Source organism: Haliotis asinina, chromosome 7 (assembly GCF_037392515.1).
Source record: "Haliotis asinina isolate JCU_RB_2024 chromosome 7, JCU_Hal_asi_v2, whole genome shotgun sequence".
Classification (NCBI taxonomy): Eukaryota; Metazoa; Mollusca; class Gastropoda; order Lepetellida; family Haliotidae; genus Haliotis; species Haliotis asinina.
This window is the reverse complement of record NC_090286.1, coordinates 34,357,538-34,381,429: the sequence shown is the minus strand read 5'-3', so window position 1 is coordinate 34,381,429 and position 23,892 is coordinate 34,357,538. Positions and strand designations below refer to the sequence as shown.

The following is a 23,892-nucleotide window of genomic DNA, read 5'->3' as shown; positions in this document are numbered from 1 at the left end:
TGCCACACAGTTCTCCGATTGATTAACTGATAGCTATTATCGAGTCACAATATTTAGAGGTTTGAGGGGTAGTTTTATGGGTCGTATTTTGCATCATCGGTTAAAATGGGTTTTTTTTGCGGCACACCTTTAAGATAGCGGTTTAGAGTTGCCTCCCTTTGGTGTGTTTTGACTGTTAGTAAACGAAACCGATCACGAAGGTTCCATACTTCGCTGGAATGCTCACATATCAGTGATTGTGTATATATAAGGATGGTGATTGTGTTGACGACACACACGCGGACTTACACGCGGAGTAATATCGGACTTGTGTTATCGTTCGGTCTATCTATATCTGTCTGCCTCTTCGCCGTTGACATTTAGCATAACTGTTTCTCACTGAAAACCAAGCTGATATTATATTTGTGACCCATTACTTTAGGTTTGCCTCAGATGCATTGTACTGGAAACCTCTATTGTAAAATTTTGTATCTTACTCTTCTTACTCAATACATATTATTGACAAATTTTAGACTTGTTGGTGTCATATTTTACTGGTTCATAGGGGCCTTCTTATTCGACTTTCCGAAAACTCTAGTAATTCAGAGTTATCTCCCTTTAATTATCCGCTCCAATCGTGAAGGAACCACTTCCGATCAGTACATTGACGTTATTTGACGTGCGAACACAATGGGTCGATATTACTGTTGCGTTTGTAGAAACTATAGGGGGAAAGAAGTAGGCTCACGGAAGATTCCCGTGCCTTCTGAGGTACGATTGAGGAAGGCATGGGTTCGCCGATTGAGACTGGTGAGGAAAGAGTTCGCACCACAAGAGTGTGCTCAGACCATTTTGACGGCCTGAACGGACCATCCCCATACAGTATGGTGCCGTCTTTGTTTCCCAACAAGACATTCAACAATTCATCAGTAAGTTATCTGTTCTAATTGTCATATTCAAACTAGCTGATGTAATGTAAGAGTTATACATATATAATTCATTAGTTAGTGAACATATTAGCCATGGCATAGGCCGTTCAAATATGTAGCTTACAATAATTGTTAATAAACAGTTGATTAATAGAACTTTACTTTCTATATCAGGAATATTTTGTCCAATTTACTGATCTATATGATTGTACAAAACGGCCATGCAGACTGCGGGATTAAAATGGTATTTTAAACCTAAGTTTCTGTTGAAAGGAGAGAACTCTGCTTGTAACTTACCATTTGTAACGGCCTCTTATTTCTGCACTGCATGAATTTGAAGTCACAAATAGAACACATATTTCCTTTAAGGCTTTATTGGAAATGGTTTTCCAATTATTAGTTGTTAATTACATGCAACATTCAAAGTTCAATAACATAATCTGTTTAAGCAGGTTTTAAACATGTATAATCTGTCAGTTGAATGTTGTCATCTTTAAAGAAGATCACACTTATCAAAAGCATGTCAGTTCACTGAAATGATAATGCTGCATGAAATAGTTCTGTGGCTTGTTTGTTGTGTTTGCACTTTCAGCAAATTATGTTTATGTGTACTCAACGTTGCTATTTCTCCCTGCAATTTAAAAATAATGTAGCGACAATATTTCAATTGAATATGAAATAGATACCATATACAGTGATGGCATTCTTGTTCTGAGCTTTCAGAAATATTTCAGAAGAGAGGACACACGTATGAAAAATATCTCTGGAATTACAGATGACAGGCATACCACTGTCCAAACACAACGTAGATTTGTCATTTGCAGATGAGGAAGTAACATTCCAGTTTGTTGTCCCTTTTCCACTTTAATATACTCCTTCTGCATCAGCTGCAAGTTGTCTGATGTCATCGGAGCCAGTTTCCTATCTCGAGGAACCATCCACTTACATTTGGTAGATGTAGAGAACAATGATCCATCTTCCTTTTTCTGGGAAATATCGATTAGAGCATACAGAAGTGCTGATACATGACTACAAGCTTCGCCAGCTCTGAAATAGAAAAGGACAACATAAAGATATTGAATAGAACAATGTCAAACCAGTCATTCCAAATATTCCAAAAATATCAAGGTGGGGACACAGGAAATGAGCTTCACAATTTCACATGTTGTACCCATGTGGGGAATCAAACCCTGGTCTTCTACACGGCAAGTAAACGCTTTAACCACTAGACTACCCCATCCCACAGCTGAAGATTCAAAAAGAAAAATTCATAATAACAAAACATGTAGGTAAAATAACATCATGAGCTTGGATTAGTTTTTAAATATACAGTTTCGTAGCATCGTGAAGACGATATAGACCTGAAGGTATGAAACAAGACAGTGATGAAAAATATTGCTCTGTGTTGATGATTACATGATTACTCTGTGTAAATACCCAGATGCACATGTGCAATATGCTGAGTTGACGTGACCTGTGACCTTGGACAGACACACCCAAACTTGATGATCTGAGTTTGTCTTCTTGGCTGACGTTAGAAGTGAAGGAATGACAGCGCATCATATAAACATGGGGTCGCAACCGTCACTGATAGCGTGAAGGGCAATACTATGGACATGGCCATCTTCATAAAAAATGCAGCCTTCAGTTGACGTAAAGCCTTCGGTTTAGAATCTACAGGCCGATGTGTACTCAAACTAAGTAATTATATGCGTCTTTTTCCGTGAAAAATCGGCAACATGGTCATATCATTTGCCCACCCAATTGTCAACGAATTGAGATTTGGCATACAGTACCCGACGTTTTGGTTTTGCAACGTGAGTCCAGTTCAAGAGCACCTTTAGCACGCACTACTAATCCTTCTTTCACCCCCGACACATTCTGGTTCCTTTCCGCCAGATAATAACGCAGTTCTTTCACTGTCATGCCTTCAAAATTATCCTCTTCTCCACGTAAATCATTAAGAACATCCGCCATCTTTGATCAAATACTGACCGGAAGGGAGTGAGTTGAGGGGAGACAACTCTAAGCTACCTTTTAAGGGGAAGTAACAACAATTTTCGGAAAGTCGAATATCTTTTTGTCGCCGCAAATTGTTAACCATAACACTATTAATGCCTAGCGCCACGCAGGGATCAACAAGTTTCATATTTAAATTTGGTATGACACGACCGGGAATCGAAAGAGGGACCTTTCGGTCCCGACAGATGCTCTAACCATTACACCACGGAGGCGTTTGCAATTGCCTGACATTATGGGTCATCCAAAAATTCCTTAAGAAAACCTTCATGCATAGGAACAAGCCCTCCATCAAGCACGGAACAGAATACCGCAAAGTCAACTTCAGCTTCTGATCCAATAAACGGAGATGGTCAGTAATGTTAGAGCAGTTTTCAGATTTAAAACGAGATACTGACATTGACCTAGGTCATGGATTCTCGTGTAATTACATTGTGGTTTTATGACAGAAGTTACATGACTGCACAACTGCAGACCAGATAAAAGGACAATATATTCTAGTCCACATTCAACATTAGCTACAGACACTCTAACATGTTTTACATTTATGGTAACTTTTATGTCTCGGTGAAATAAATGAATATTACAAAAACACATTGTGAATAATAAAGTAATAAGAATATTTTGAAAACAGATACGCAGTTTTCATATCAATTATACTAATTATGAGATGTGGCCTGACTGGCATGAAGCAGCAATGTATTTAACGTGGAACTGCACGGTAAGCTTCCAAGAGCTGACAGCTTATCTAAATGTCCGAGAAGGTGACAGTAACATGTATTTTTAAAATCAGGTTACGTTCTGTTATTTTAGTTTTTGCCCAAGTATACATTCAACTTTACGTAATGGAGAGAGGGTGACTTGTCTTAATGTTGTTACATGTTTCATCATGTTGCAACGATAAACAGACCTTCCACTTTGGCTCTTGTAGTGTTTGTGGATTTGTTTCTCCTATTGTGGCAACTGTTTCGTCTGTACTTACTTACTGTTGGTTTTTTTTTGTTCAAATGCTTTTTACCACACCAGTGAGTACCACGTAAAAATATTGATAATCAAATTTTTTTTAGCTGAATCGTATCAAATTTAATTAAAAGTTTTAAAGTTTCCTTTGGATAAAGAAAAAAAACAAGGCATGATTGATGAGCGTCACGAGTTGAGGATTCCCCTGAATTTCAATTGACCACCCTCTGTGCAGTCTGTAGAATATGTGATGAAGAAAAATACAAGTGAAGGGACATAGAAATGGACATACTACGTACTCAGTCAGCTTTTGCAACCCCATAAAATCAAACATAGACATATAATAATTAACTTTGTGTAAATGGGTCAAACATAACTCATTCATTCACCTTAACTGGCCTTTAAATCTTTACCTATTTCAGTTTTGGAACCATTTTGGCCCAAAATGCTTTCTAGGGAAATTTAAATAGTATCTGGGGAACAGTATATGTATAGACCAATGTCTGTGGTCCAACATACACAAGGTTCTCAAAAAACGTTCACTGTTCAATCCTAATCCAACAGTAAAGGTCATATCAGTGTCCTCCCACGGATAACTGCAACACTCCTCCTCATGCTGGAAATCAAAGACCGGAGGTGCAACATTGGAATCCGTCATTCGTCATGAAGAGCCTGGGCTTATTCCTGTAGATTTTGAACAGGTGGAACTCTTACTTGGACTTGACGCCCCAGATGGTCTCATAAATGCTCATTTGGGTTGAGATCAGGGCTTCTCGCAGGCCACTGTAATCTGTCAGCTCTGGAACGACAGGGCCTAGCATTATCGTCCAGAAATACTGGCCGACTGGCAATGGGGTGGTTACCAAAATGCGGGACAACAGCAGCTTCCAGTACTTCCTTTTGATATCTCTGACCATTGAGTGTCCCCTGAATGGTGATAAGATTCAGCTTACAGTCATAGGAGATACACCCCCACACCATTACAGAGTCACCTCCAAAGTGTTCAGCTTCATAGATAATCCGCTGTTGATAAAGCCTCATTACTCCTTCTCCAAAGGCCATCAGTAACACGAAGAAGAAAACGGCTTTCATCGGACCAATGGAGCCTGGGCCATGTCCTCAGAATGTGGTTTTACCGTTGATTACACCACGGTAAACGTTGAGCGTTGTGTCTATCAGTGAGTAAGGGACGTCTGATTGGACGGCGTGCAGCGGATCTTTCGGATGACGGTGGTTGAGAGACGAACACCCAGTCTCCTTTGTTCTCTGAGATCTTTCACACTGGCCATGCATATGGGCCTGCGTCTCACTAGGCAAACTAGGGCACAGTATTAATTGATATTCAATCCGGGCCCAGTGCTGCGACAGGACAAATCGGCTTCATGCATACCGACAATCTGCCATCGGGTATATTCAGAAAGCCTACGCCTCGGCATGTCCAAAAACATTCCGCGCTGTTCATTTATTGATGCGTCGATAAGAAAGCAATGAGAATACTTCATTTCACTTTTCTATAGCCCTCAGTCGCTTGTACCATGACAGAACTTTAGCATGAAAAGCATGCATTTGAGTCAGCACGTGAATTTCATGCTAACTGCATGTGTATTTGGGTATAACTGGTTCACTTCTCTGTTTTGATCCCTTTTGTTACAATCGACAATTATTTTTGGTGGTGCTTAATTAATGCTCATGTGAATATTTATTGTCGGGGAACATTATGATATCTGCCTTTTTAGTTGTTTCGTGCAATTGTTATCCTCCTCTTGTTAATGTTAACATCACAGAAGTAATGTTTTGCTGTATAAAATTATTTAAGTGTTATGTAATGAAGTTTTGGTTGATACAGTTAGCGAGGAAATGCAACAATTTAATACATTTGTTGTTTACGTGGACATAAGAATCTTGAAGTAGATTTTGCTGTTGCAACATGACCTATTCCCGAACAGTTTAAGACACTGCAAAATGTATCGACCCATACACTGAGTCATGGACCCACATTGTTTGATGAAGTACTGATAAGTAAGCATGATTCCACCGTTGGCAATTGTTCTTGTTGATTAGCTAGCTGTCTTTCATAAACGCACATAAACCAGTCTGTAACATTGTATCCCTGAGAGTACAGTTACAATCTATCCACGCAGCCGGTATTGTTGTTGCAAGACATTTGTCATCCCATGTTACTACAAGGACGGCCTGCCAAGCATGATCTGATCAAGCGAAGACTTTGATACACGAGGATGCAGCACATTGGTAGAATATTAGTTGACAGCGAATAGTGTCACCACAGTGATTTGGTTTCCATCAAATAACGTTGAAGATTTTTACACTCTTTGTCATGAAATGTATTTGTCTTAACGGGTTCCCGCGCTTTTCGACATTCACAAAGGCAGACACGGCCGCACTGTGATTATTGTTATTTTCACCTCCAAACCTGTGACAAAACCCCTTTCTGTGATGGTTTCTCAAGAAAAGGAATTATGCGCGTCCCAAACGTCATCGATGCTAACACTATCAAAACGAAACAAATCCTCAACAACAGTCAGTATTGTTATATATGTTTTTGATATTTTCAATCAGTATTGTTATATTGTGCAGTGGTATTTCATTGACAGAAGTCAGAGATATTAGAATATGTTGTTATATAATGTTCAGGAAAGGTTTCCTGGTACGTTCAGTAATTGGCCAAACTACGTTGGCTTGATTTTGCCCACTCAACCTGCAATTCCAAATTAAACACTTTATGGACAGATCAGTTGGGATGAGTTCACGTCAGGTGCACATGAGGATGCCTTCGTCCTGAATATGTGTGACGTCAAATTGATATCATCATAGACGCTAGTTACCAAAGAGATTCGAGCATTTGACACAGGCAGTACAACTGTGCAATAGCATATGCAAATAGGGGTTGCTGACACTGATCGAAAAAGGAAAACGCCCGGTTGATAAGTGAAAGTCTAACGAAGTCTTATTTATCAACATTGAAACTGATTGCAGGAAGTACTGGTGACTTGCGACATCTTCATCCACCTCCAAGAACGTCTCATGACGTGTACTGTCCATCAAAAGTTTAGACTCATTTGAAAAGAAGTAGATATTGCAAAATATTCCATGTTTTCTAAAGGACCTGTTTACACATAAACTGATGTATTGTAGAACTAATTAGTGACGTTGGAAGGGAACAATGTCATGAGTTCAATAAATGATGAAACTCGGTGAAAATGGGAGAATTCTTACCAAACGTTTACAACTGAAGAAGCCGTTCACAAGTACAATATGCTTTTAAGCAATTTGCCCCTTGATCCTCATGCAAATCATCTGCACAACAGATGCAGTTGGTTCCCCTAAGTTAGTGTAGAAATTCGATGTATGTATATATGTGCATGCATAAGATATAGTGAGTCTAAACGTTTGACGGGTAGTATAAATGTGTTATCCCCCTAAGTATAAGAGGAGCTGAGTTGTGAATTGGCAATATTAACTGGAATGAATATCAGCTCCAACGATTGTTTGCATTGTTTTACCTGAAGTAAACGCAATTGATCGCTGCGATTATGGAATACTTTTTTTTATTGCATTACAGCAACGTTATTATAAAATTTTAAACCACGATCAAATCTGGCATAACTGTTATCACCTTCAACAAGCCCCGAAACGTCGTGAGAAATAAATTCAAGAAGTTGTTATCCTTAAGATTTGTACTGTATTATTGTGTAGAAATTCAACACGAAGCTATCTAAATCTGAAAGAGGTCCAACATGCAATCGCAGAGCCCTACGATTAACTGTCAAGCTTCCTTGTGCCGTATTCAGAGAGGCCTAAGCCAAATTCATTTACAATAATCCTTCCTAAATCATGCAGTATTAGAACGCCTCCTCATATGAAAATATTTCCTTTTATACTAAGTATAGAGCTAGTATTTGATATGGAGGCACTCCTAAATCAGTACTACCGATGCCCTGATGGTGTGGCATGACATTTTCGGTTTTCATCTGATAACTTATTTGTCACTTGGACAAAAAATCTATGTTTGTTGGTTTGGGTCTTGGTTCAGTCCGATGGTGCCTTAAGGTTTTTCAGCACTATTGTGTCCATGGGGTTCATCAAACAAAACCCGCTTCACTTCGGTAATTCCTCCCAAATCAAATTTATCCACTTTGAATAATGTTCGAAGAGGCATTCAAACAGATTCATTACACACTCACTCTTTTTAGTGAGTATAGTTCTACGCCAATGGTGGTAAAATTTGAAGAAACACAAAATGTGACGCTACGAAAGCTTTCACGTGTATGTTTGGTACGCAAAATGTAACGTTACCTTGAAGTTCCAAATGGTGTTTGAATACATTCTACACAAGCTGGAAAGTAACTGCAGCAACACATTACAGCGTATGTATGAAATCAACATGATTGATTCCATCGGAGAAAGTTAGAAGTAAATTGACCAGAAATGGACGTACAAAAAAGTATTCAGTTTTTTAGATATTAAAATATATTAATCTTCTTAAACTCCTTGAATTGCATTGGAATCCAATGAATTTGACATTTGAAATCATGGCTGGGTCATCAGTACTGCGTATCCGCCATCGTCTCTTCGGTATCTCCTCATCGATAGCACGAGTTTACAAAAACAAGGCATGGGCAGATTGTTTTATGCAGCTGGTTCATGGCAGAAATAGGCCTACCAATCGCGCACCACACGTGTTCAGTTGGATTAAGATCTGGACTTACACTTAGTCAGTCGATAGATTCCAGGTTATGCTGCCTCGTAAGGGCGGTAATGATCCTAGCTCGGTGAGGGCGTGTATTAGTGGTAGATGTGCTCAACATGGCATGCAGAAATGTCATTGGAGTGTTCTCTATGATGTCACTGCCATACTTCTGCGCATTCAGCTCCAGTGACACATTCACCCCCGTAAGGAGTTGACGGACTTGATTTGAAGAGCAAAGTTCCTGAGGTGCCATTTGTAACAATAGTATTAGACTAACATTCATCAAATCTGTCTTTGAGTCGATCGCGACCAGTGGCAACTTTGACCTTGTCCCACGCTGTGTTTTCAGCGGCTTACTGATGTTGCTGTGAAAGACGTTAACGCATCTTGCAATCTGTCGCAAGAACATGACACCTTCTCTCATGCCCTCAATTTGTCATTCTGTGACCTCAGATAACTGGATGCAATACATATTACTGAATTATCAACTCGCACATTACAACTCTCGAGACAAAGTACTACGAAATATAAACATTTAAACCTTAATGCACGATTACAACATGTAATGAACATGTATATTGCTTTCTGTACCGATGAGACGAGCATGTACGTTACGGGAACTGTTAATCAGTTGTTTGATTTACATCATGTTCAATCATGTGTTGTCTCAAATTTTACCATCATTATATATTCCAGCAAAAAGAAGGTTGGGGGTGGGGCACCTCTAAATATACTATGTGCCTCTACATACCACATTCTAACAGCTGAAGATATTATTATTCATTTTGATCTCCTTAAAGGAGGTCTTAGCGTTGGAGGAAGCTTTGATTACACCCCTGGTGCAGTGACAATATGTTTCAAAGAGAAGAACTGATTTTTTTCATTGATTGCATGACAGAATGCACGGTGCAGTTTGCGATACCAGATTAAAGTGGATAAATATTCTTTCACGCCATATCGTTTCAGGTCATCGACTGGGCTGACGTTTGAATACTGCATTATTAAACCCTAGTCCTGCTTTCCGTTCCATACAAACATAGATATGTTAAATAGAAGAGTTGTTTGATAATGCTGATACCGCAGCTATGATCATAAGTATGATTAAATACAAGTTATCTAAATCCGAAGACGGCATGAAAAAGCATCAGAATTAATCAAGTGATTCTACGATCCTGTATCCGGCATTTTTAGATTTTAAATTTCACTTGTTGAATGTAAATAGCGTATTCGAAGAATATAAGACCTTTACTTGCTCAGCGAAGTCATAAAGTCAGAAAGAGATGGAAACATTTTTTTATGAAAATTGACAACAGTTATGCAAGTCTTGACCTTCTGTGCAACTATTAGAGTGACAAGCTGTGATGTTTATATAGTTAAAACAACACAAAAACAGCAATGGCAAATTACATCTTGGTTTTAGATGTGGATCCAGTCAGACGAGGAGACCTGTATTTAAAAGACGTTCTACCGAAACCAGTTAAACCTAAATTGGTGATCATTACGAGACTTTAATGCCAGCAATATTTCACATTTCGACGCGCATCGTTTCAAGTAGGCGCCAATAATATTAAGCAGGGAGGCAATAAATCATCAAATTAATATTTGGTATTCACAATCACACCAGAGTTCTTTAAGGTATGGGAGATTAGTACAGCGTGAGATATAATTCCAGCGCGGTTGGGTGACACTTCGCCCAACCTTACACAAAATTCAATAGTCTATTTTCTATTTCGGTTATTCCATGTGTGTCAAAAGGATTTGAAACCAAGGTTGACATTGTTATCAGCATAGCAGCATGCGGTACTTAAGGACGAATCCAAACATGTCTCGTACAGGCGATGCTTTCGAACACGCGAATTTTCTTGAATTCAAATTCCAAAAAGTTGGAAGCATACATAACCCCTCCCAAATAGAGAAAATTGTCTATATACTCTGTGTAATTTGGTGTCACGATTCGGCTTCCGAAATCTATGCAGCATATACTGACACAATTTCAAAGGGGCAGGACAATTTCTCAAAATTGAGAGATTTATAAAAAGCTTCATCCACAAAAAAGGACAACGAAACGTGTATAAATCTCACCAATACATCTAATGTCTAATGTTTTGCAAAGTACCAATGATCATGTAATATAGTTTCTTTACCATTTAAAAGACAACAAGCATTGTCACTAAAGTGACATAATCCCTCGCCGCATATTATCAAATCAAACTGAAAGTGCAGGTTTTAGTTTAAGATGAAATAATACAATAATCGGCAAAAACATTACTCTCAAACTCTTTTTATATCTTGCATTGATGTTGTTCAAACACAAAAATATTTTGAAGAGTCACTTAGACTTTGACCAGTGTATGAAACTACTAATAAAAACTACATAGTCGCGGTGGCCTTGAATATTAACTGAAGGTCACCAAATTTGACTTGGCACTGCGGCATCCCTGGATAAAGCTAGGTGTTGAATATGAAGAAAATCCAGTGAACGGTTCTTGAGATATCCTGCTTACTAGATAAAACTCTAAAGTCCCCTTGTGAACTTGAGATGAAGGTCAAGGTCACTAAACCTGACTGAGGCCGTTCTTTTTCTGTGATAAACCTAGATACCAAATATGACAATAATCAATGGTTCTTAAGATATTCGAATCCGTACGTACGTACGACCTTGAAAACTAATTGAAAGTCACCTAACTGACTGGACACTGCATCTTCAGTAGATAAAGCGTGGTGTTGAATTTTGAAGAAAATAAAGAGAACAGTTCTTGAGATATCTCGCTGACAAGCTTAACACGCAGCTTACACGCTGAAATCTTCAAAGTGCCACCGTGACCTTCCCCAGATGTAGCTTGGGCTTGCATATGAAAAAATATCCAGCCTACGGTTCTTGAGATATCTTGCTGACAAGGTAAATCGCTAAAGACCCCTTGTGATCTTGACATGAGACCCTGACTGAGACCCTTCTTTTACTGTGATAAACTTTGATACCAAACATGAAAAGAATCCAGTCAACGGTTCCTTACAATATTCCAATCCGTACGTACAGACGGACGGAATTCCTGTAGGAACATGTACACTCATACGTTGCCACCAGTTGTAATTTTGGGTTACCTCAGAGACGATAAATATGCATGTTAAAATATTTATCTCTCAGCTGATTTAGGTACAGACATGATAAAAAAACGTATGCTCACTTGTGTTTGAACGGGTTCAACAGAATCATCGATTTTAAGTGTGAGCAGGGAACACAAAGATTTGCGACTTAATACTTTAGTGAAGAGCGCATCTTTTGTAGTCTTGTCTTTGTGCGCAAAAGAAGTTCTCAAGGGCTGATAACTTGGATCAGGAGCACAGTACGTCATTGAAAAACCAGTTCACGTGGCAATGAAAAGCGTTCCTTTATTGCTTCAATCTGTTCCGGGATGGGCAACGCGTGACGCTAACGACGTCAAAATGGGCCAAACCCTCCTATCTGTTTCCTACCGATTTAATGACAAACATTGTTCACAGGAAGACATTCATTTTTCTGTCCTAAAACAGTTGTAAGCGACAGACATTTTGGATATTTCTGTCAGCCATGAAAAAGTACGTAATCTGGATAAGATCAGAAAATTCACGAGGCACTTAGGCTAACTTCAATCTTTCTCTGACTCCTTCTATCTTAAGGTAAATGTGGACGTTATATTGTAAATAGTTCTTAGAAACCGAATCAATATCCATGCAAGTTAAACTTAAACGGGTTACGTTTGCAGTTAGGTAATTTGTAGTTGATATCGCAACCATACAATGTGTGTATTAAAACATCAGAGACGAATTATTTAAGTCGTTTTGTAACGAAATACATATCTGCATTTAATGATGTAATCTTCATTACCTAACATATGTACCGGGAACTTTTTGTCTCCTATATGATACAAATGACCTTTATATTCATACATTCAATGTTCAAATGCACAAATAGTTAGCGGTCCGCGAGATAGAAAAAAAAATAGCAGGTGCAGTGCATTATTTCCCCGTTCTTTGTCATGTATCGCTGTTTGAAGAATATGTTCTACGGAAGTACGAACTTCATTCCGTAAACACCACCATAATCCTCTATCATTAATAACATTTGTGACAAGCTATTAATATAGTCAGAATCATTTCACAGCTGGTTCCTGTCTTCAGCAGGTTTCGGAAAGTTATGAAAAGGGTTTGTTATGTTTCATGTTACATCCTCACGTGAACCCCATTATACACAAAGGACGAAAACATCAGATAAGGAAAAAAACACATTACTGACTGAATGCACGGCAAAACACTATGTGGTAGACCAAATGCTGATTCGCCAATGATCAGTGTGCCCTTTAGAAACAGTTCTCGTCGATGATAGAGTTGGGTTCACATGAATGTGCTCTTGTTGAAATGTACAAAGGATGGGGAACTATTCAAATGCATATCGATGACACATCTTGGTTCAAAGAGAGAATTGCGTCTTCAGAATCGGTTTAAATTTCTGTACGAGTGCACTGAAGTGAGGAGTCTGTCGCAATCTTGGCTTAGAGAATGACAACAGAAACCTATGATACAGCGAAACACTTGGCTGTCTAAGACATTGATGGTTTCCCTCACGCTACAAGAGACACGAGCTGCTCCGGCTGCAGGTTGTCCAATAACCAAGGTCGCTTTGACACTAATCATGGCAAACTTAATGTCTATGCTGTTCTCTGTGTGATGAGGTTGTTGTTGAGAGACTTACTGTAGCATTAAAACGATAACAAAGTACATGTTGACAAGTCGTAAATCCCCATGTTTCCTATCATTTGAAGACAAAGTCTGCGTTCTAAATGTATTTATTATCAATCTATTACAGCTATACCTCCGATAATATTTAATGTTTTCCACAAAGTGGTCCAAACCTGTAAACAGGTAAAACTGTCAATTCCAATTACGATCAGTAAGTTAACAAAGGTTAATTATAAACTGTCTATATTTGGTATTTGTATGTGATTTCACACCTTACTAATTATAAAGTGTGTCCATGTTTAGATCACGTCACTTATATTTTTACATGTCGAATACAAGGAATGTATTCAGTTTTATGCCGTTTTAGCAATTCTTCAGCAATATCACTGCGGATGACACCAGATATGGGCATGCAACATTTTACCCATGTGAGGTATCGAACCCGGGTCTTCAGTATGACAATCAAACGCTTTATCACTATAGCCCACCGCCCTGGACTCTACAAAAGGTGGTCAATTGAAATTTAGAAGTAGCGTCAGCTCTCGGTGTTCAACAATCGTGACCAGTTCTTTATCAAAAGACTTTAAACATTCGATGTAATTTGATAGGTTTCTTAAAGACCCAGCCAAGTAGAAGAAGGTGAAATCCGTTTCTTAAATTCCATCAAAATTCGTTAAGTTTGATACGATTCACATGAACACAAGGCGTAACAAAGTACGAGACAACGGCAGAAGGAGAGGGAGATAGATATATTTATTCCCAGCAGGATGTCTGCCGCATCATAGGCCCAAAGTGACGTCAGGACCAGGACTGCACAGAAGCCGGCGGAGGTGTGCACTGGACTGCTGCTGAGATGATGTCTCCGGGACCGTGTCTAGACTGTGTCTGCTTGTGGCTCCGAGTCGTGGGTTTCTGTGTGCTACATGTGCCCTTGACCAGTCAACAAGGGCTCCGGCATAAGTCATCGCTCTCCCCGGTTATCTTGTGGTCACTCTGTGGATAAACAGAATGTCCCTCTATCTCTGATCGCTCTAGCCACTGTGCTTTAAGAGGGTTTTCAGTTTCTTCTGCATTTTACGAAGATACTCAAGAACTCTTACACGGGCCCTTTCTTTGTGGTCACTCGGTAGTAAATCACAACGTGTTTGTCGTCCTGACCCTGACCGCCGCTGTCACTGACCACATAGTCCGCTGCGGCTGACTTTGTTACAAAGAATCTAATTACCAGTATTTGCTGCTCACTCGTGTGGTAAAAACATGTAACCAAAAATTTAAGTACAGAAGATTTTAGCATAAGTCCACGTTAAATGTATGAATGTAATTTGTCGCTTCGTGCCAGTAAGGTTACATCTCATAATCAGCGTCGCTGACAAGAAAATGTATATCAGTACACCAGAAACGGACTTCACACATTGTATCCATGTGGATTATCGAACAGGGTCGAACCGAGGGAACATTTTAGCCACTAGGCTACAACATCGCCCCGGGTTCTGTTAGAAGTGGTTCCTAATACAAGTTCGTTTTAGCTTCTATTCCAACTTTACATATTGACATTGGATTGTTTACAAACCGCACTTTCGCAATATACATCGTTTTGATGACAACTGGCTCAAATCGTTTGGCGTTTAGCGACAAAGGGAATATCAACACTGGCAGGAACTGTTTAAGAGGTTGGATACCTTTGTTTGCGCGCCTACCGAATGCGGCGGGGGCGCGTATATGTGTTTTTTCGCAGTTGTATCCCTTTATCTTGCTTCAAAGCATATTCCATGATATTTTGGTCACACAAGGATCTCTCTTGACGTAAATCTGGGCAAGAGTTATCTACCCTTATGAAATAATTTTGATATGCTATTCAACTGGAAATAATGCTGATACCTTTTATATACCTTATAATTAATTATTTAATGTTCATCTAGCGTGAATTTAATATCTACAATTTCATTTTAAAACGAAAAAATAGAAAAATATTATTGTTCACTGATGAATCTATTTTTTCGAAATTATGTTATGTTTCAAATCCTACATACAAATTACGTTTGTTACCTTATTTCATATCAATACTGAAATATCTTTATAAACAAAAAAAAAACAAACACATACTGAATAATAAAAGTAAACAATTTACTTTTAATAGAATTTTTATTGACACATTACTTTTTACAGACTGTGCCACAAGGGGGCGCCATTTGTCAAAGAAATGCCGAGAAGACGTGCTTTTTGTATTACAAAATTAGATTTAGCGAAGATTTTTCTACCAAATGATACTATTTGACAATTTCTTGACATTTTTAAAAATTGTATCCAACCTCCTTAAGTGGTCATTTTCAGTGGTATCATATGAAATTCAGGACGTGGCCGTGAGATGTGAAAATGGACAAACAAATACTTGAAAATGGTGATGTCTTTTGACGGTGAACGTTCAGATTTAAACACCCTCTTAACTTCAGCATACTATAGGTTGCCAGAAAGAACTCTGTGTGTCTGATGTAGTTCTGCAATGTGTTCAATAACTAAACAAACCCTCAAGTGAACTAAAGCGGAGACCCGGCACAGATTTTTCGGAACAAACTTAAGTTTTTACTCAAATTTCAAACTGAGCTTCACCACTTGAGTTTGGTTTTACGCCGCTTTTAGCAATATTCCAACGAGACACCAGAAAATGGGCCTCACACATTGTACCCACGTGGGGAATCGAACCTGGGTCTTCGGCGTGACGAGCGAATACTTTAACCATTAGGCTACCCCACCGCCCCTTCACCATTTGAAAGAAATGAATTTGTAACTTCATTGCATTCTTTAAATTGAAAATCCCAAACAAATCAAGTAATCTATCCGCCAAACCCAAATTGTCTACAATGTTTGAGTTACATATCGGCTTCAGTCCACTGTGGGAAATACATTTTCCTGCGCGTATGCGTTATTTCAATTATAGGAAAAAACTCTGACTTTAGTCATAATTGAGACTTAAGTTTACTTCGAGGTATCTGGGCCCAGGTAAACAAACTTAACAGAATTATATTTAAACAGGTTACTGCAAATGTAAAAGTGAAAATGGATGTTTAATATGTTGTTGTTAGGTCAAGTTTTGTTTTGAAATGGCATCCTTTAACAGGTTTTGTTCCTTTTATATATACCAGTATCTTCAGGGACTTCGCAAATGCTGAATGTGTTATCTTAAAACGTTTGCATCTCACGGATGTGCAGCAAAATTCAAAAACTGTGTTCCAAATTTAAATGTTAACGTCTTTTTTACCTTCCCTTGTGACTCCCAAACTCTCCTGTGTTGGCAAAAGTCTGGTTAGCGATCGAATCTTGGTTCTAAAAATGAATCTCTTGACTTGTTCCCAGACTTGCAAAGATATGAGATCTAATTAAGTGTACATGTAATGTTTCCGCTTCAGTTTTATCATCGTTCAGTTGAAAAATATTCCGAAAACCCCACATCAAAGAAATAAGTCAGAAAAATCGTTTCGATAAATATCTTTAGCGAATGATATGAATCAAATAAGTAGCTACATTGTACTTCTTCCCACAGTGGCGTTGTAGGCTTATTGTTCAAGTGTTCAGTTTTACTACAATCAATTCCAGGTGTATTAAGGATGTATTCTACTTGTAACCAATTCTAACCTGAAATCCCAATTTGAGATTATTGTTAACTACTTGCATTACCAGCAACAGATATTAAGGAATAGATATAAGTAAAAAGACCCATGGCAACATGTGTGATGGACGGCTACCGTGAAATGATTGGTGCGCTTAAGTACTCTGAAGTTGGGTGTAATTGTAGGGAGAATGCAAAATGGACTGGTTAACTAGTGATGAGTCGAATAAGAGAAATTTGATCTTGTGGGAGTAAATGTGACAAACGTGAGAAAGCATTTGATATGTTTGCGTGGCCACAGGATCGGAAGGTCTTAGAATGTGCATACTTATAGACTTGATCTGGAATATCATAAATGTGACTGTAGTTCATTAAGACATCCGGACATGAAGACTTCACGCACTTTACTATTCTAGGTCCATGTCAAAAATGTACGCTATGACGTGTAAATGAATGGTATATTTTCAGGTTTGGGTTAATGCGTTCTGCTTAAGTGATTACAGAAGGTAATTAAGGAACGTTATGAAAATGTCTCAACTCAGATATATCTTTATACAACAAACCATTGATTGCTGACTTTTGTGTTTGCAGGCAGGATTGCATTTCCATATTTTCCTTCCCCACCCCATAGATTAAAATACTACGACATACACTTATTTATTTTATAATAATTTTTTTTTACAAAAACCCCCAAAACACTTAGAAAGCGGCCAAGTACCCGACTCTTATGGTGCTTGTTCGAATCCTGATGGGACTCATACCAACAAAATTATTAAAACATGTGCTTTATAGAGAACGTGTAATCGCAAACATACGATGTTACTTTTGACCACCTTCTCCATGGCATTGTGTATTTGCAACATTTGGTTTTGTGCCACACCATGACATTTGCGTTAAGGACAGTTACACGGAGAGTTAACAAAAGAGACAAATATGTTATATCGTAATAAAAAGATACAATATCATAGACATGTCTTCATGAATCGCTACCAACGGTAGGAGACACCAAAAGGTCGGAAAAGGGTAACCCTATCAAGTCCCGCCAGTGACATCTATTACAAACGCACGCAAAAAGTCGTTCATTTGTTTCATATAACATAGCCAGATTGGGAAGCATCATTGGATATCATTGTGTCATATGAAACTGTTTGTACACACTACCGTATTTCGATGTACATCATGTTTGTGATGACTGAACGTTTCTCATGGGGAACCACACAGTTGAGATCACGTTGGAACTATGAGAACATTATATATTATTATTAAATTGTAGGAACCAGTCATGGTGTTCAGAGATGTTGAACTCTTGGGTATTTTGAAAAATGGAAAGGTGGTGGTCTGAATATTGCAACTGTCTTTTGTTTTGATAGGTATTTAAGTATTGTGTTCACACTAAGTTATCTACAGAAGCTCAGCTAAGAGAAACCAAATCTGTTACTGGCATGCATGATTCATGCACTGATACACTGTTTGTATTAAGGGCCCTTTTCCTGAATAATGTATGTTTGTATATCATGAGCCATGCATGATTAGGCATACCAAAACCTTTGGTCGTGGTTCGAATCTAAGATTCAGCATGATTACGTTCTTGTTTTTTTCGGTTTTGCGTTGGATTTCAGAAAGCATTGAAGTGTCTTAAACACATTGTCCATGCGCCATATCAATGCTAAATTATTGTTCATGGGTGCATGAAACCATCCAAACTTGATTCTTCGTAGGATTAAAATATTGCGAAGTCGTAATCAGACATCACACACATGATATTTTAGCCTTCCTACTTCTCCTTTGAGGAACTTTATTGATAGTTTTTAGGTTTCGTGATCTCCACAGAGCGTCTCCTTTAATACGATTTAGATGTTTTCAGGATCGATTTTATATGATACTGGTATAACGTCTGGTTAATACATCTGACTCATAAACACGCATATTTAACTGTATATGATATCAATTGTCGGTTTCATCTAGAAAAAGTTTAATGTCAGCTTATTTTCTAAGATGAAAAGGATATTAGAAACATACATTTTAGCTGCTGTACCCTATATTTATACCGTTTTTCACTCACAGGTCTCGTGGAATAAAACGTCCAAAATGTCTGTTATCTGCAGCAGTTTAGAAATAGAGAAATGTCAGTGTCTTCATGTCGACACGGTGTGTCGTTAGCTGGGTGTCAAATAGACTGGACAATTTCAAGGTCATTAGGACCACTCGTTGCCCATGACAGTGTCAAAAGATGTCCTCGAGCGGGGAGATCTCTTTATTCCAGCAGACACGTCGTGCTGAAACATGCTAAAATATCAAATCTGGAATCTTCATGCTCACAACACCCACCTACAATCGATCATCGAAAGGGCAATGGAAATATTGCCTGATCAAACGTAAGTGAGCCTAGGTTGTCGCCTTACAGGAAACAAAATAACACGGCAATGGTTCGCTTTTTAATTATAAAATATGTTGTTTATTGCTGAATCGAATCGCATCTACAAGAAGTTCACATGCTATCTTTTAACGCTTGCTTAAGAGAAACCGCCTACGAAACACTATGTGTTTCAATACATGTAGGGAGATGACAACAGGCTAGGCCGAAGGGGAAAACAATGATAATATTCTGAAGTGTGTTCATGACATGGTACCTAAAGGGAAAAAAATCGCTTGACATTTGCTATAATAGGGGATATATGTTTTTGTTAACTTAAGATTTCTAAGCATACGTGTATGAGTTTTGAGGTTGATGACGCGTCCCATCCCAATCATTCGGACAGTATATTTCCACTTGATCAAGCCTATCTGTATATCAGGAATTGACCGCAAGTGTATTACAGATAACGTTCATGCTGGGAAAAACAGTATTAAACCCACCATAAATTACAGGGACTCCGCCATGGGCGAACATTGTTAGGTGCAGTACTGATAAGTAAATATGATTCCACAGTTGGGATTTGCTTTTTACTGATTGGCTCGCTACCTTTCATGTAAGCACACTAACTCTAAAATTACACATCTTAGAATCCCTTTGAAAAGTATCCACAGTTTCAGTGCCAGTGTTTCAATATATACGTAATATAACATCGATAACATCATCGATGTTAACAACAAAATATGTAAGCAAAACAACGACCAAAATAAAAAAGAAGAAAAACAAACAAACAAAACAATACAAAACAATAAAAAAAACCTGAAACAATATAAGAACAACAAAAGCAAAACAAAATAGAAACCCCAACTTTTACAAAATCATAATTCTTAAAACAAAGTTACGTGAACGTTCTTGACATTTGAATAGATGTAATCATTTTGCTGACTCTCCAATAGTTTGAGTATAAATATCAAATCGTCCCATAATTTTCATAGAATGATTACCCTCCCATAGTTCAAGAAGAGCGATGACCCTCCCATAATACAGCAAGATTTGCACAAAATTATGTTGTGACAAATTCCCGGACGACCTTACACCAGGTAATGTGTTTTATGTTCTCAACTGTCTTAATAAATAACATTAGATTATGTCATGGCCGGTATAACGTTTATTCTCAACCCAGAATGTCAGCGACAAGACAACACCGTCCCTCAGAACAAGTTTCAAGTCACGTTCCTTTTCCGAAGCAGTGCCGTCATCACTCTTGTTGGTGGTGGTGCAGCTGTTGGTGACGGTGCCGTGTCTGTCTCAGTAGGCCTGCTGACTGTCGATAGAGCCGCGCATGTACTTTTACTGGACTTCCTCTGAATGACGCCATCTACGCGGGCTTCCATCTCTGCTGAGATCCTCTGCAATAAAGGAATGAATTATAGGTTATGGAAATAGTTCCCTTGAGATTTTTCTTATATGCACACGGAAAGATTTTCATTCTTTATATTTCGGAAAAACAAACAATACAAACAACATTCAAATGTATCAGCTAGCCATGCCTTGTAGCTTCGGATTGCCAGAGACTTGTGTCCTGTCCTCTCGTAGCTTCGGATTGCCAGAGACTTGTGTCCTGTCCTCTCAGCTATCAGCTGCTCGTCTACGCCAGAATCATAGAGACGTGTTGCTGTAGTCGCCCTCAGTGAATGATTTGAATAAAATCCACCAAATCCTGCCACTTTACACAGTCGTCCGACAGTGCCTCTCAAAGGGTGCAGCCCAACCGGAATATCAGCATACCATGCATCTTCTCGAATAAATTTCAGGGGCCTCAAGTAAAATGCAGTGCACTTTCCGTCTTTAGGTCTACAAATAGGATCAATTTTCAAATGTAATTACTATAAACACACGTTTCCAAAGTGTGAAACATAGTATAGTTAAAGTGATTAATGATACTGTCCCTTGCATAGGTTTAAGCATCTCATTTTAATTATGCGTTAGTGAGTGAGTCTACTTTTACGCGGCACTCAACAATATTGTGTCGTCATGGCGGCGGTCTGTAAATAATCGAGTCTGGACAAACAAGTGATCAGTAACATGAGCAGTTGGAATTATTATACGATTATGTGTGTCAAACAAGTCAGCGAGCCTGAACACTCGACCCGTTAGTTGCCTCTTACTAGCAAACAAGGATAAGATGGACCGGAGCAGAAAGAGGTTTACGAGAAGCAAGCGCTGTATACGGCGATGACTAGACCCATTTGGTTTGTAAAAGGTAGAGCAGATGACACTGATTCTGCGCGTAGCTCAGAAGACTCCGACGTCTATACAATCTATGAAGATATATCAGGAAGCATATTTTCCTGCCAAATCCATTGATAGCTCACCTGAGTGACATGTATTTTTCATGAAGCCTGAAAAGGCATCTCTCTGGACGCTCTAAATTCTGGGAGACGTAGGCACAATTTCTTTCACACTTTCGATGATTTAAGCCACCTCTGTTGGTTTTGGATACATCCTCCATGTATCTGAGACGTTTTGACCCATCTACACCTACTGATATTCAGAACTGTGAGTTTGGACCCGTTCTGAGATACCTATGATCATCGCCTGCTCTAAGAGCACAATTGAGACCAGTGAGGTACACCATTGTATCTAATAGCTGTTGTGGGCTGCGCTCCCCTGAGATCACCTTCTCCCACAACACGTCCTCCTGATCTACACTGATCACTTCAGCCTGTCTTTTCTCTATTCCAATTCCATGTCTAGCCAGCGACTTCATTCTTGCATCTAACACAGACCTTAATCCCTGAAAGAACGGAGACTCGAAAAGGTTTAAATGCGTGCCATTTCTTCTGATGTAATACTGAAGAGAAGAGACAATTTCGTAAAGCGTATTTCCACGATATTCCTCGCCCTTTTGATTTCTGACCTCAGCTATGAAAAACATCAAGGTTTTATTTAGTTCACATTCCTTCTGAGCCAGTGACACAATGTCAGGGTTTAAATCCATATCCTCTCTCCTGCCCCTCTTACGCCGTTCTCTCACCCACTCTTGATACAAACGAAGTGCCCACTTACTGTTGCTTTCAGTATTCGATGAATATGCTGAGTCGCACAATTTCTTAATGTCAAAATCTGATGCTGGCTGGCCAAACCTTGCTGAATGTTTCTTTTAATGTTGTCACTTGCGGGGGGGGGGGGGGGGGGGGGGGGGGGGGGGTTACAGGGCAACATATTAAAAAGGTTGGATTCAATTTCTTGGCTTGCTTTGAACAAATCAGTATCAGAACCAGAAGAAACACCTTCAACATCATCCAGTTCACATTTTCCCACATCAAAGTTTGGAAGTGCATTCAGAATCACAATCAGAATTTAATAACATCTCAAAATCTGAATTAACCTCTAATGTGTCTGTGAAACTGTGTTGCGTAACAAACACGTCGATGTCGGAATCACTCATACTGCATAGGCCTACCGAGTCACACGATGTTCACTGATGCACGTGTCATGATGTACGTGAATATATAACGACCGCCGTCCCATAGTTGAGCACGTTTATTTGCGTGTTTTAACGACACGTTTGGTCATGGCCATGTACAGCTAGAACAGTCCTCCATTAGTTTGGCTCGTGAATATCACAAGAACATTGGTTTCAGTTATGCACTTGATCGAACTTTGTTTTAAGTTGGAGAAAGTGCTCAACCTCGCTATTTTTGCACGTGAAACTTGTCTCGGCCTAACGGCCTCGTCGATGTCTATTTTCGCGCGTGAAACTTGTCTCGGCCTAACGGCCTCGAACAAGCTTCACGTGAGAAAATAATAGCGAGGTTTCGGACATTCTCCTATACATACATGACGGGATATATATACCTTAACGGGGAGGTCAGCACGGTAGAAGTCATGATAGGTGCCCAAGGGGATATCAACTTCTAGAATATCTGTGATATCTAAGATTTCAGAGATGACAGCTAGTACTTCCATATAAAAAGACATAAATTTATTTCAGACTTTATGACTTTGCAGAACATGTAAAGGTCACTTATTCAGCTAATACCACTGTAACATTCAACAAGTAACAATATGCATAAACAATAATTCTTGAACTTTAACATTATTTATCTTGTGTCCTCGTGGCGTCTTCAGATTGATTGAAGTTGCTTTGATCATGATAAAACATTAAAAAAATATGCAGCATTAGCCCAGCGCCACTTCACCTGAACATATTTCATTGTGCAGTGAACATAAACCTAGTATTTCATTTAATATGGTGACAAAGCTTACTGTTCAGTCCTATGGACACTCTGACGATGTGACATGAATATTTACGGTCTCCCTCTGGCAATCCAAACTGAACCATGTATTCAGTAATATGATGCATGCAAAGCTCCTCTGTTTAAAAATAACGTGGAGAAACACATCAATTGTGTAATCAAAATTGTTTCCAACTCTGGAATCTTATGGCGTGTTTTATTCATGAACTGATCGTGAAGGAAAATAATATCGTAGCCTGTCAAAACATAGCTTGTAGCACAACGGTATACCTCAGCTCGGGTCCTTCCGTGTTCTGCAATTTCCATTTTTTTCCATTGTCATTTAAGTGTGTCAGAAAATCTGTATAATTCAGATTTGAGAC

The 23,892-nt window shown here is 38.9% G+C and overlaps 1 pseudogene; it reads right to left on the bottom strand.

The window, feature by feature from the left end:
- Positions 1-20,408: 20,408 nt before the first annotated feature.
- Positions 20,409-23,616, bottom strand: LOC137291958 (transcriptional regulator QRICH1-like; annotated as a pseudogene).
- Between the last annotated feature and the right edge of the window lie 276 nt (positions 23,617-23,892).